This window comes from Suricata suricatta, chromosome 5, assembly GCF_006229205.1.
Source record: "Suricata suricatta isolate VVHF042 chromosome 5, meerkat_22Aug2017_6uvM2_HiC, whole genome shotgun sequence".
NCBI classification, from domain to species: domain Eukaryota; kingdom Metazoa; phylum Chordata; class Mammalia; order Carnivora; family Herpestidae; genus Suricata; species Suricata suricatta.
This window is the reverse complement of record NC_043704.1, coordinates 20688766-20702054: the sequence shown is the minus strand read 5'-3', so window position 1 is coordinate 20702054 and position 13289 is coordinate 20688766.

The following is a 13289-nucleotide window of genomic DNA, read 5'->3' as shown; positions in this document are numbered from 1 at the left end:
TATATATATATATAATCTTCTTGATCCATTCATCCAGTGATGGACATTTAGGCTCTTTCCATGATTTGGCTATTGTTGACAGTGCTGCTTTGAACATTGGGGTACATGTGCTGAAAGGACACAGGTCTGAATCAAACTGACTCCATGACAGGCTTTAAGTTTCCCCTCTGAACTTAAAGGCCCAAGTTTCAGTTTCCCTGAAACTATCAGGCAGTTACACATTGCCCAAGGCAGGAGAGACCACCCTTGTAACACCCAATCAGGAAAGGCCAGCTACCACTTTCCACATTCCTAAGGGTGAGGTCTGTAGATAGAAACTATAGATAGGACTCTGTTGCCTAATGTTAAAGTTAACCCATTAGTCACTGAAAAAGACCCTGGGCTCGCTCTGTAATTGGTTAATTTCAAAACTACTCTAAATATTGTGATTGGGTCCCGCCAAAAGTAACAAATGCTCTAAATAAAATGTATGGTTAAAGTTGTTGCCAATGCTGTTATACAATAATGGTTGGATCACTGTACCTATGCCACAATTTCCTGTAACTCCCCCTTCCCAAACCCCATACAAACCCTACTCAGCCCTTGTTCGGGGCTCTCAGCATGGATCCACTGCGCTGGTGAAGTCTGAGAGCCCAAGCTTAAGCCTGTAATAAACACCCTTTGCTTTTGTATGTGTGATTCGGTCTCCCTGGTGGTCTCTGGTCTTCAGGGATATTGTGATCTGGGCATAACAGTGTTCCTATGCATCAGCACTTCTGTATCTCTTGGGTGAATCCCTAGCAGTGCTATTGCTGGGTCATAAGGGAGTTCTATGGATAGTTTTTCAAGGAGCCTCCACACTGTTTTCCAGAGTGGCTGCACCAGTTTACATTCCCACCAGCAGTGTGGAGGGTGCCCTTTTCTCCACATCCTCACCAGCATCTATAGTCTCTTGATTTGTTCATTTTAGCCACTCTGACTGGTGTGAGGTGGTATCTCAGTGTAGTTTTGATTTGTATTTCCCTGATGATGAGTGATATTGAGCATCGTTTCATGTACCTGTTGGCCATCTGGATGTCCCCTTTGGAGAAGTGTCTGTTTATGTCTTCTGCCCATTTCTTCACTAGATTATTTGTTTTTCAGGTATGGAGTTTAGTGAGTTCCTTATACATTTTGGATACTAGCCCTTAATCTGATATGCCATTTGCCACTATCTTTTCCCATTCCGAAGGTTGCCTGTTAATTTTTTTTATTGTTTCCATTGCAGTGCAGAAGCTTTTTATCTTGATGAGGTCCCAAGAGTTCATTTTTGTTCCTGATTCCCTTGCCTCTGGGGATGTGTCGAGGAGGAAATTGTTGAGATTGAGGTCGAGAAGGCCATTTCTTGCTTTCTCTTCTAGGGTTTTTATGTATTTCTTATTTAAAATGAGTAACAATGGGGGCACCTGGGTGGCTCAGTCAATTAGGTGTCCAACTGTGGTTCAGGTCACGATCTCAGGGTTCATGGGTTTGAGCCCCACAAGGGCTCTGTGTTGACAGCTCAGAGCCTACAACCTGCTTCAGATTCTGTGTCTTGCTCACTCTCTGCCCCTCCCCCACCTTCATTATTTTCATTATTCACAGAGAAAACCCTGGACTCATCAGCATTTCTATTCCCTCCCCCCACCACCTCCCCAACCCATGGCAACCAGCAATCCACTTTCTATATCTATGGACTTACTTATTTTGGATATTTCACAAAAAGGTCACATATTATATGTTAATTTACTTTTTATGGTGTGTTTTGTAAGTAACAGTATCACTACTTGGAAAATAAAATTAACTTACAGCTTTTACAATCCCTAGAGGCTTGGTTTCAAGTGAACTTAGATAAAATAAATCTAGTAAAAAATAATGTTCCTTTATTTACAGCTAAGAACATACAGTTCAAAAGCATCTCCTACAGTGAAATTAGAGAGTGTCACTAAAACCAGTTTAATTAGTTTTGCAATATCCATTTGATATATTCCACACTTAAATAGTACTTACCATGACCCAGTATTATTCTAAGTTTATTACAAATAATTAATTCTCTATTATTTTCTCTTTTATAGATGTGAGAAATCTAAAGTATAAGGAGATTAAATAACTCACCCAAGTTAACAGAGCAATAGAGAGGCAAAGCCAGTCAGTCTGGCCCAAGGATCTACTGTCTTAGGGTGATGTAATTATTCTCATTGTTGACTTCTACTGTGTAAAAGACTATCTATTACCAATCACTGCCATGGGACTCTTAGTGCCAGGCAAAGGATGAGTATATTCCTTTCCCCAGTGACTTTTGGCTTGGTCTCATGACATATTTTGGTCAATGAAATGAGTGGATGTGTTATATACATGGTTCTGAGGAAATATTTTAAGAGGCTTCCCTATGAGTTTCTCCTACTTCTCTCTCTCTCTCTCTCTCTCTCTCTCTCTCTCTCTCTTTCTGGCACAAAATGGGATATAGGAATGATCTTTTAGCCTAGGGCTCATAACAAAAAACACATGGAGAAAAACAAAACCCTACAGCCCTAACTTGCAATGTGAGAAATAAAGTGTTATTGTAATATACTGTGGTCCATGAGCTTATTCCCATTTAGCCAAACAGTGTTTGACCACTGTACTATATTTCCTTTCATATGTCTTGCTAGTTTATTAAAGATCAAAGTTATACTTTAGACACTGAATGCTATAGTTCCACGACATCACAACATCATTTCTTCTTGACAGTAGACATTGTTTTAGCAATTACATTTTCTCATTAAAAAATGTGTATATTTTCAATGACCACTTGACAACTGGGGTATCTTCTGACAATTTTAGTTTTTAAATTGTTTTTAATTTGTATTTAATTTTGAGAGAGAGGGACATAGAGATACAGAGAGAGAGAAAGAGAGACAGAATCTGAAGCAACCTCCAGGCTCTGAGTTGTCAGCACATAGCCCCATGTAGGGCTCGAACTCACAAGTCATGAGATCATGACCTCAGCCAAATTTGGACACTTAACCGACTGAGCCACCCAGAGGCCCCTGACAATTTTAATAAAAGTCCTTCCTATAAAAGTCAATCTATCTTCAAAACCTCAGTGTATTTCAAATTTAATGGTGTTATATTCATTCCTAGATTTTACAAAGAATTTAAAAAATGGACTCCTTTGGTTCTTACCATATGATTGTATTAACAAAACCCAAATGCTCGAGCAAAATTTTCCATGTTGCCTTGCTTATGGCATGAACAAATACCTACATTATTTATTAGGACTAGCCCATGTATTCTATGCCTCTTTTTAGTTTTTCCTTTTTTTTCAGAATTAATGCTCTTTACTTTTTTCTCTATAGTGGCAACCATGGCAAAACACTGAGGCAGAGCACAGATCCTGACCCATTACAAGAGTTTATTCACGGTGTAAAGAATCAGTCACTGAACTTTTAATTAAATAAATGAATACATGTATCAATTTATAAAAATGGGCATGCATTCAGGACATTTTATATTAAAATGGAAACAACAATGTGCACCCTCCATTCTCTCATAGCTTTGCCTGCTTTTTTCATTATGTCTTTCATGTTAATAAGCCAAAGATATCCACTTCTGTTGTCTTTAATTTCTTCACAATTTTGCACCTTGGTTCATAGCACATAGGGACCCATTTTTATTGACTTTTAAATAAATGCTCAAGTACAATTTCTTTAACATTTTGGTTCTCTTGGAGTGGGGAAAAGCATTATTACTTTATAAAATTCTTTCATTGACTACATATTTTTATTAAATACCTACCATAGGCTAAGCTGAGTGCTTGGTTATTCTCAAAACTATGTATCCAGAACTTCTTTGGATGGTTGAAGCACCATTTTTCTTAAAGGTTTCTACTTCCCATCATTCATATAAATGTCATTTTATGATTCATTAACATTTATTGACAGGCCTTATCCAGTCATGAGATCCTTTCCATCTCTAAAACTTCAAAAGAAGGAACATTATTTTTTAAAAAAGAAAAGAAATCACTCATGTCAAATTTAAAAACTTAATTTTTAAGAATGCCAAAACTAACGAAGCAATGAAATATTTATCTTTTAAAGCCTAGAATATATAAAATGTTTGATTTTGATATCTTGAAAGATAATGTCTTGAAGGAATAGTTGAGTTGAAGGATAATTCTGGTTTGAACATTTTTTATACCTTGCCTCTAGATCAATGCAGAGTACAATGTTGTGGGAATATTAGAATACTTAAAGTGAGTTCATTTCTACACAATAATAAATTTTCCTAAACTCCTCTTTTGTGGAAGAACATAATATTGTCATTGTTATTGGAATATTAGATAAGCGAAAACTAATCATCTTATGTAGATATTTTAATTCTTTCAGGGTCGGTGACTTTTATTGCCATGTCCTGTACATTAAGAAGTCTAAAAAGTGCAAAGGAACAAAGAATCAAGATGTAAGAGAGCAGCAAAGGTGGCCTCTCTCAGAGAGCAGCAAAATAGTCGCCTGATGGATTTAGTCTCAATTCAGGATGTCTTCTGCGTGCTCTCTAAGATAGCTTCCAGATAGAGAAATCCAAGAGCACCAGAGTCATTCCTTTTGTTCTTTGTTGTGGCAGACATTGAAACCACACGTCTGCCACTGTGACTGGCTAATATATTAAGAAAATTTAACTCCATTGTTCAAGGAAAATGGGGTGGAAAGAGTCAGAGAGGAAACAAAGAAATTTGATTTACTATCCTTTCTTGATGATTTTCCTTTGTGTTTATTTTCTAGAAGAAATCCATCCATTTTTCCCGTTGATAGGAACATTTGAATTACCAGATTTCCTCCAATAATTTTTTTAAATAATAGGATCTGCCAGGTTCTTCTCCATTTCTAAAATTATCAGCATTCTACTTCCTAAGTAAAGGGAAGCAAGTCATTAATTATCATCAACAGTGGGTCACATTGAGAATCAACAAGCTTCCAATATGCAATCAAAGCCAGCCATCTATGTAGAATACACCCTATAATCAGAACAGAGCCATTGTATAGAGCAGGTCAGAGATAAGTATAGTAGACATGTGTCAGGCTACAATAATCTAAGATTGTGCAGCATTAACTATTTTTTACCAAGGCCAATCCACTTACAGAAACAAAGACAAATGTACTTTACCATATTATTTAAGTGATGACCCAGCTGTGGAGCAGGGTGTGTACAAACCACTCAACCATTTCCAAAGACATCAGTGAGTCCTGAGGATGCACCCCCGGGGGTGTCATGGCAGCAGAAAAACCATTTGAGAATTGGTTCATCCTCTTGATTTTCAGCCCTCACCTTTATGAAGTACCACTTCAAACTGTAAGTTTTTCCTCTCAAGCTTAGTGTCTGTTATATTTTCTTTCCTCAATTTGATTTTGCCTGCACGGTAGGTTTGATTTATATTGAAAAAGATCTACAAAATTATAGAGGACAAAAAGTGTTTGGTTTATGAACTGTCTTGCAGGAACTCCCTCTTGTTTCTTTTGAATAATAATGATGACACAAAAGACAGATGGATTCTATAGTTCCATCTTTTGTCATGTTACATTTTATAGTCTCTATAAAGTATAGAGGATAAAATACTCAATACTATACTATATAATGCTAGTAAATAATATTAACTCTCTAATTATTTATGTTCCTTGTATTTAGCCTAAATAGAGCGACAGTTGCTTTCTTTATTTGTGTATTAACTCTATTATTATTTTAAAAATTTAGCCATGAAAATCAGCAAAGTACAAAATAACCCTTACTTTGGAAAAATAATCCATACTACTTAAATATTAAAAGACTCTTAGATAAGTTCTTTAATGAAGCATAGGATGAAAAGTCCAAGAGGAAGAGTTTCACAGCCCAATGAGAACAAATATGGTGATAATGCCCACAAAAACTAGCTTAAATATGTGAGCATTTGCTTCAACAAAATATTAGGAGTAAAATAAAATAATATTTTAGGAGTTTCCTTCACCTCCACTTAAGTATTAAAGATTCTTTGTCCTATTGTTAATTTGGTTAGCTCGGCCATCAGCACCAACTTTATGGCTGGTGACTCCTTTATTCCGCTTATTGAAGAAAACTGTAACACCCATCTCTCTTACATTTTGAAGAGTTAACCATGGGAATACACAATGATATTTCAATAACTAGTTATTGCCCATCCTTTCATACCTATGAACATGAAAAAATTATCCTGACACTTGTACTAAAATTATTTTTTCAAAGATCAATGATTATACCCTTACTAACAAATCCAATAGTCTGGTGATCCATTGTACCAGTGTGATTCAGAGATGGGAGTACAGAGGCCTTGATGATCTATTGAGACAGAAATGGAATTTTGGGGGTATTCAGGAGACCTGACTTGTTACAGAGGATACCAAAAAGAGGATATTCAGAGAAGGAGATCCTGAAATATATATGTAAAGATCTGACTAATTTTTGACTGATTGTAAGGAACAGGATAAGACTTTATAAAACCAGGCAAAAAATTTTTAATTTAATTTTAAAAAAAGAAAAGAAAAGGGACACCTTGGTGGCTCAGTCTGTTAAGTATCTGACTTTGGCTCAGGTCATGACATCACAGTTCATGAGTTTGAGCTCCATTGTTGGGCTCTGTGCCATCTGCTCAGAATTTGGAGCATGCTTCAGATTCTGTGTCTCCCTCTCTCTCTGTCCCTTCCCTACTCGTGCTCTGTCTCTTTGTCTCTCAAAAATGAATAAACTTAAAACAATTAAAAAGAAAAGAGCATCTACTGAAACTGAGCTTAATAACTGTTAGTCTCACAAAGGGATGAAAAATATTTGTATGCAAACCAGGCAGGGTGGAGAAGCCACCTTCTACACCATGGATATTGAGTAATAATATTTCTAAAACATTACACTATTGGAGTATACGTATTTTAAATCTAAAATAAAGGCAATTCTAGAACCCAACATGGCTGAAAAACAAGATTTGGATACATATGCTGATTGTTTGTTAATATTAAATAAACTGTTCATAAGAATCAAACTCTCTGCTTCATTAGGGAAGATAATCAAATGAAGATATACAACATTAGGGATTCTTAATATCTAGCATGCAAAAATAAAAATTCTAAACATGTAGAAAATCAGAAAAAACGTGAGCAATAGATATGAATAGAAGATAAATAAGGAACTTTAATAAAGACATGGAAACTATAAAAATCAACCAAGTGGAAGTTTTAGTGTTAAAATATGTATCATCTAAAGTGAAAATTTTTTCTGGATGGATTTGACAGTAGTCTAAACCTGTAGAAATAAACTTAAGTGACCTTGAAGATAGATTATGAAAATACGCAACAAAACAGTCTATTAAATAAAAGTTGGAACATAATTGAACAACACTTCATCAATCTATGGGATATTATAAAGTAGCCTCTGTGTGATTAGAATACCACAGTAAGAGAGAAAAGAGAGAGGAAAATCATTGAAGAAATAGTACCCAAGATTTTTCAAAGAGTTGTGATAAATGCTATCTCAAAGTCAATACACATTCAAAGCCATCTCAAAGTTAATCTGAGTCAAACTGCTGAGAACTAATGATTGAGATTAAAATATTAAAAGTAGCCAAAGGAAAAATTCGGATCACATGCCAGGGGGGAATCATGAAGGGTAATTCATAAGTTCTTGTCAGGAACAATGGAAACAAACAAACAAGTAAACAAAAACACTGGAAACAGCATAAAGTCCAAGAAAAAAAAAATGACCTAGAATTCTATACCTATTCAAAATTGAAAAAAATCTATCCAGAATCTATAGCCTTAAAAAAATAAAGACAAAAAAACAATGTAAAATAATAGATGCATGAGAGAATTTGGTACCAACAGTTATCCTATAAGAAGTGTTCAAGAAAGTTATTCAAACTTTAAAAAAATGATATCAAATGGAAACACCAAGACCTGAAGTGCACCAGAAATGTTAAACTGATTAACCATTTAAAACAAACTAATAGTAAGTTATAGAATACAAAAGAAGGAAAAACAGGTCTCAGAATACCAGCACTAAAACGGGGAGTGACAGTATGCTCCTGAAAGGATCTTACATCATACACCAGGTGATAAAATAGATTTCAATGGAGGCTGTGAAAACCTAAAGGTATGTATTGAAAACTGTACTGAAACCAATAAAAACTAAGGTGAAGGTGTATACTAATAAGACAATAAACACACCAAATGAAATGCTTAGAAGACCAACCATTCTTTGACTTTAGGATTTCAGAGACATTCTACACACCAGTCCAACAGTGGGTTAATAAAACAAGTTTACCAAAGGCAACTGTTGGGTTTAACAAAGTTTTAAGAAAGGTTTTGAGGACCCAAAACTAATAGGAAAGCAGACATGAGAGTCTTGGTACCAGAAGCCTGGAAGCAGGAAGTAGGATGTTTATACCAATGCAGCAGGAAGCCTGAGGGCTACGTTGACAGACACCAAGGGCAAAGTTTCTGCCTCATTAAGGCAGTCAGAATTCAGCAGGACAGACTTCCAGTTCCACAGCTAATGAGTAATGAGGGGAAAACGAGCAAGTTCAGGGATGGGCTGGCTAGACTGAGAATAAAATGTTAGAGATAAGACCAAAAGATGGAAACCTAGAAAGGACTGAGGGTCATGGATGCTCTCATTTCTGAAAACCACATTGTCGTTCAAATCAGAAATTTGACTGGAGAGCAAGATCATCGTTAATTATAATTTTCAAAAAATAGATGCTCTCTTCCTCAACCCTTCATGCTGAAATAGGTTACACAATGTTCTTCACATACAAAGAGCTATAAAATATGAACTCAGTAGAATTTTTCTTATAACTGATATGATTGGTGAGATACATTCTATTTTCCAAGATCATGTTTCCAAACTGTGGCTGAGAGTTTTCTGAGACTTCCTCAAATTCTTGATATATGTGGGAATGAACTGCCCCTGGAATATTATTTTAATGATTTTGAAGTTCTCCGTAAACTGCTGAAGGAACTGGTATCAGAGGGGGATTTCTTTTCTTCTAGCTGAAGAATATTAGAAAAAACACACTTTGGAAAGGAAGAAATATTTAGAAATTGAACATCAACTGTGTGTATATTGTAACAGAACATGGAATTCATATGATTCTTTTATTCCATAAAAAAAGCCTCTTGAGAATAAATGTATTTTGCAATCCCTAGGAGTTTAGCATGATATATAATTCATATTTAGAAAAAAAATTATTGAATGTTGGGAAATGATGAGAATATTAATATAAGCAATAAAAATACTCCTTTTCTTTTCTAATCCCAGTTATTTTTGTGGAAGTCAGAAATATAACAACTTTGGGGCCTGGATGGCTCAGCCAGTTGAACATCCGGCTTCGGCTCATCATCCCATGATTCGTGGGTTCGAGCCCCACATCGGGCTCTGTGCTGACAGCTAGCTCAGAGCCTGGAGCCTGCTTCAGATTCTGTATCTCCCTCTCTCTCAGATCCTCCCCTGCTCACACTGTCTCCTCTGTCTCTTAAATTAAAAGCATTAAAAAATTTAAAAAAAAAAAGAAATATAACAACTTTGATCACATTAGGTTTAAGAAATCTGTTCTCTTTCCTAAGATAGGTAGTGATTACACAGGTAATCATTGTGTTTTATTTTTATTAAACTTCAAATTTTAATGTCTATTATATACTATCTTACTTATATGACATTTTAAAATGAAACATTTAAAACAATAAATACATTGGATATAAAGGTTATTTAGCAGGTACAGTTGGTAAGATTTGCATGTTTCTGATGAAGACTAGAAAGAGATTCTTTATAAAGGATCCTCAACAGTGCACGTTGCTTGCAGATTTATAAGGAAACAAGTTCAAGCCATGACCCATTCAGTGTGGAGCAGGTCCAGTATCCAGATATGTGGAATGGTGAGAAAGAGGCAGCTTCTGTGATGCAGGGAGATGAGGTTGGCAGTAATCAACAGACTTCAGAAGTGCAAGGGCGTATCCTAGGCCCCTTCTACCCCAGCAAAGATCCACAATGCCTTTTTCACATTGTAACACACACAGAAGCTTCACTTTAGACTTTTCTAAGTAGGCGTCCCTGACCACTCCTTCTCCCAGTGTAATTAATAACTCCATTTTGTGTCCTCCCATTTTACCTTATTTTTCTTCTGAGTTTAGAACTTATCAAATATACTATAGTGTGTGTGAGCGCGTGCACGTGCACATGCACGTGCAAAATTTCTCTCTAGAACTATTTTGAGTACTTAAAGGAGTTTAAAAAGATGTAGTTTCTCTACCCCCAGTGCCTGAGTACCTATCAATATATAAATGTATAGAATGGAATTATCAGTGTAGCTCCTCATTATTCCTACCTTTTTTATTTCTTTTTCATGCCTGCTTCTTTTCTTGGAAAGTTTGTTTTTGTTGTTGTTGTTTTACTTTATTTATTCAAATCCATCTTCCATAACTGCTTATTTCACAATTCTTTTTTTAATTTTTTATGTTTATTTTTGAGAGACACACAGACAAAGCATGAGTAGGGGAGGGACAGAGAGAGAGGGAGACACAGAATCTGAAGCAGGCTCCAGGCTCTGAGCGGTCAGCACAGAGCCTAACGCAGTGCTCGAACCCATGAACCGAAAGATCATCCATCACCTGAGCTGAAGTCAGGCATTTAGCCGACTGAGCCACCTAGACTTTCCTCTCACAGTTCTAATCCACAATAGCCACTACTCTTTTGAAGAACCACAGGGCTAATATTATGTGTCTTCATCAGCTCAGGCTGCTATAAGGAAATACTTGACTGAGGTGCTTAAATAGCAAAGGTTTATTCCTTTATCACAGTTCTGGAGACTTTGAAGTCTTAGATCAAGATGACAAATTAGGCTTCTGATGACAGTCTCTTCTTGACTTGCAAACAGCCACCTTTTCTCTGTGTCCTCATGCTCTTCCTCTTATTGGAACAGTAATCTCATGATGGGGGCTCCACCCTCATGACCTTGTCTAAACCTGATTGCCTCTAAAAGGGCCATCTGCAAACACCTTCACATTGGAGGTTAATGCTTTAACATACAAATTTAGGAGGGACAGAAACATTAAATCTGTCACACCATGTGACACACAATTTAATGTAAATATAGCTGATGACTGGAGATGAGAAGACCTCTTTCTTCCCTTTATATGAGGCGCTGGTAATTGAGGAGCATTCCAGTCATAGGCTCTCAAGCTGTTTGCTAATCCCAGGTTATGGTCAACTGTGAAAAATATTTCATGCAGCAGATTGTTTGGGTTTTTCTAATCATGTATGCATTAATAGTCTTGGCTCAAATTTTCCTTTTATTCTCAACAAATGGATTGCTCTTAAGAAATACTTCACTGTTGGGGCGCCTGGATGGCTCAGTCTGTTAAGCGTCCAGCTTCGGCTCAGGTCATGATCTCACAGTTTGTGGGTTCGAGCCCAGTGTTGGGCTCTGTGCTGGGGGCTAGCTCAGAGCCTGGAGCCTGTTTCAGATTCTGTGTCTCCCTCTCTCTCTGACCCTCCCCTGCTCACACTGTCTCTGTCTCTCAAAAATAAATAAAAAGCATTAAAAAATTAAAAAAAAAAAGAAATACTTACTGTTAAATTATTTTATTCAAGTTCACCCTAAAAGATCCATTTCCAATAGTTTTCTCCTTCTTCCCATTTGTCTCTCCCAATTAACAGCAACAACATAGACAATAGATAGATGATAAATAGAAAGATAGATAGATAGTTGATAGATTAGATAGATGATAGATAGATAGATAGATGGATGGATAGATAGATAGATAGTCCAGATGTATATATGTATGACCATTATGTTCTTCTATACTGACAGGTACAGGCATATAAGATCCCAGTAGAAATGTGAATGAACACCTTATGAAAATTATTAAAACATTCTGAAGAACTCAGATGTTGATTGGAGAAGGAGCAATCTAAAGAGATGGTTTTTGCAGACTGAATTCCAAAATGGCACAGAGCAGAAAATCATGACCATTCATCTCAATAATATTCTGGTAATGTGTAATTGAAAAATCAGACTCTCAGTCCCACTGGCTTCTCCCCTGACTCTTGCTCTTGGCTAATACCAAAGGCACAGTGGACAATGCAGCCCTCTGACCATTTCAAGACTCCATAATCACTTGGAAAAGAACTAATCCCTGAACTCAGCTTTTAGCAGGTAAATAGAAAAAGCAATCTGTTTTAAAGGCTAAAAAACAATCATAATCTTTATGGGCTTTTCTCAACCTCAGTACAATTTCATTTATAATATGCTGGAAATTTCAGTGGAAAGGGTATACTTTATGAAGTAGAAAATTGTATTTTTTATTTTCCCAGAATGCTCCTTCTATTACTAACCTCTGATTCTGGTAAACCCCACTGTGATATTTTTTCTGCAATGGAGCCTGTGAAAAATATAATTCTTTGGGAATTTCATTAAGACCAGCCCATGAACAGCCTGCAGACTTTTTTCCTATGTGGACACTGTTCTTCTCATCTTCTCTCCTCCTGGTATTCATCCTCCCTTGTGTCTAGGGAGAGAAATCTGATTTGCAATCTTTTGGGCAATGAAGAGGGAATTTCTCTTTCTCAGAAACAAAAGCCTTGGTATTATTTACACATGTGTGAATTATGCTAGGTTATCCCCAGACAAGGTTTTAAAGATTTTTTTTAAATTGGGACTGTAGTTACAAACAAACAATTTTTCTGCAGAAAGGGGTAATGATGGCCACTGCATTCCAATATGAAGCTGAGAAACAAGGAATATATTTCTTTTCTGTACTCTTGGAATAAAAGTTGGGTTGGCGTAGATTGCAATGATTTTGCTCATGTGTACTCTCTCCAGTCTTATCAAGGTGTCCCGAGTCAATATGTGAAGCTTTTTGCATTTCAATCAGACCTCAATAAAGTAGTTAATAAAAAGAATTGGATTGGCAATGTATTTATATTATTAATATGTCCAGCACTTAAGAGAGACAATATTTCTAAACATAAAGTTTTATTTAGGTTGATGTTGAAACAGAAAATATTTTTAAATTATTAAAGTATCATAAGTCCACTTTTTTTGAAACCCACACCCCCAATTTATCTTCAATGGAGTCAAAGCCTCTCTACGTCTAAGTCAAGGCCACCTCAATACCCTTCTCATCTTGTTAAAGTGACAGTATTCTCCCATGCACCCTATAGGCTATGACGTGCTTTTTGAGAGAAATTTCATGACTGCTCCCACACCCCACCTTCTCTAGCTGCCAGCTCACAGGCTCCCCCACCCACTTGGATGGCCCAAG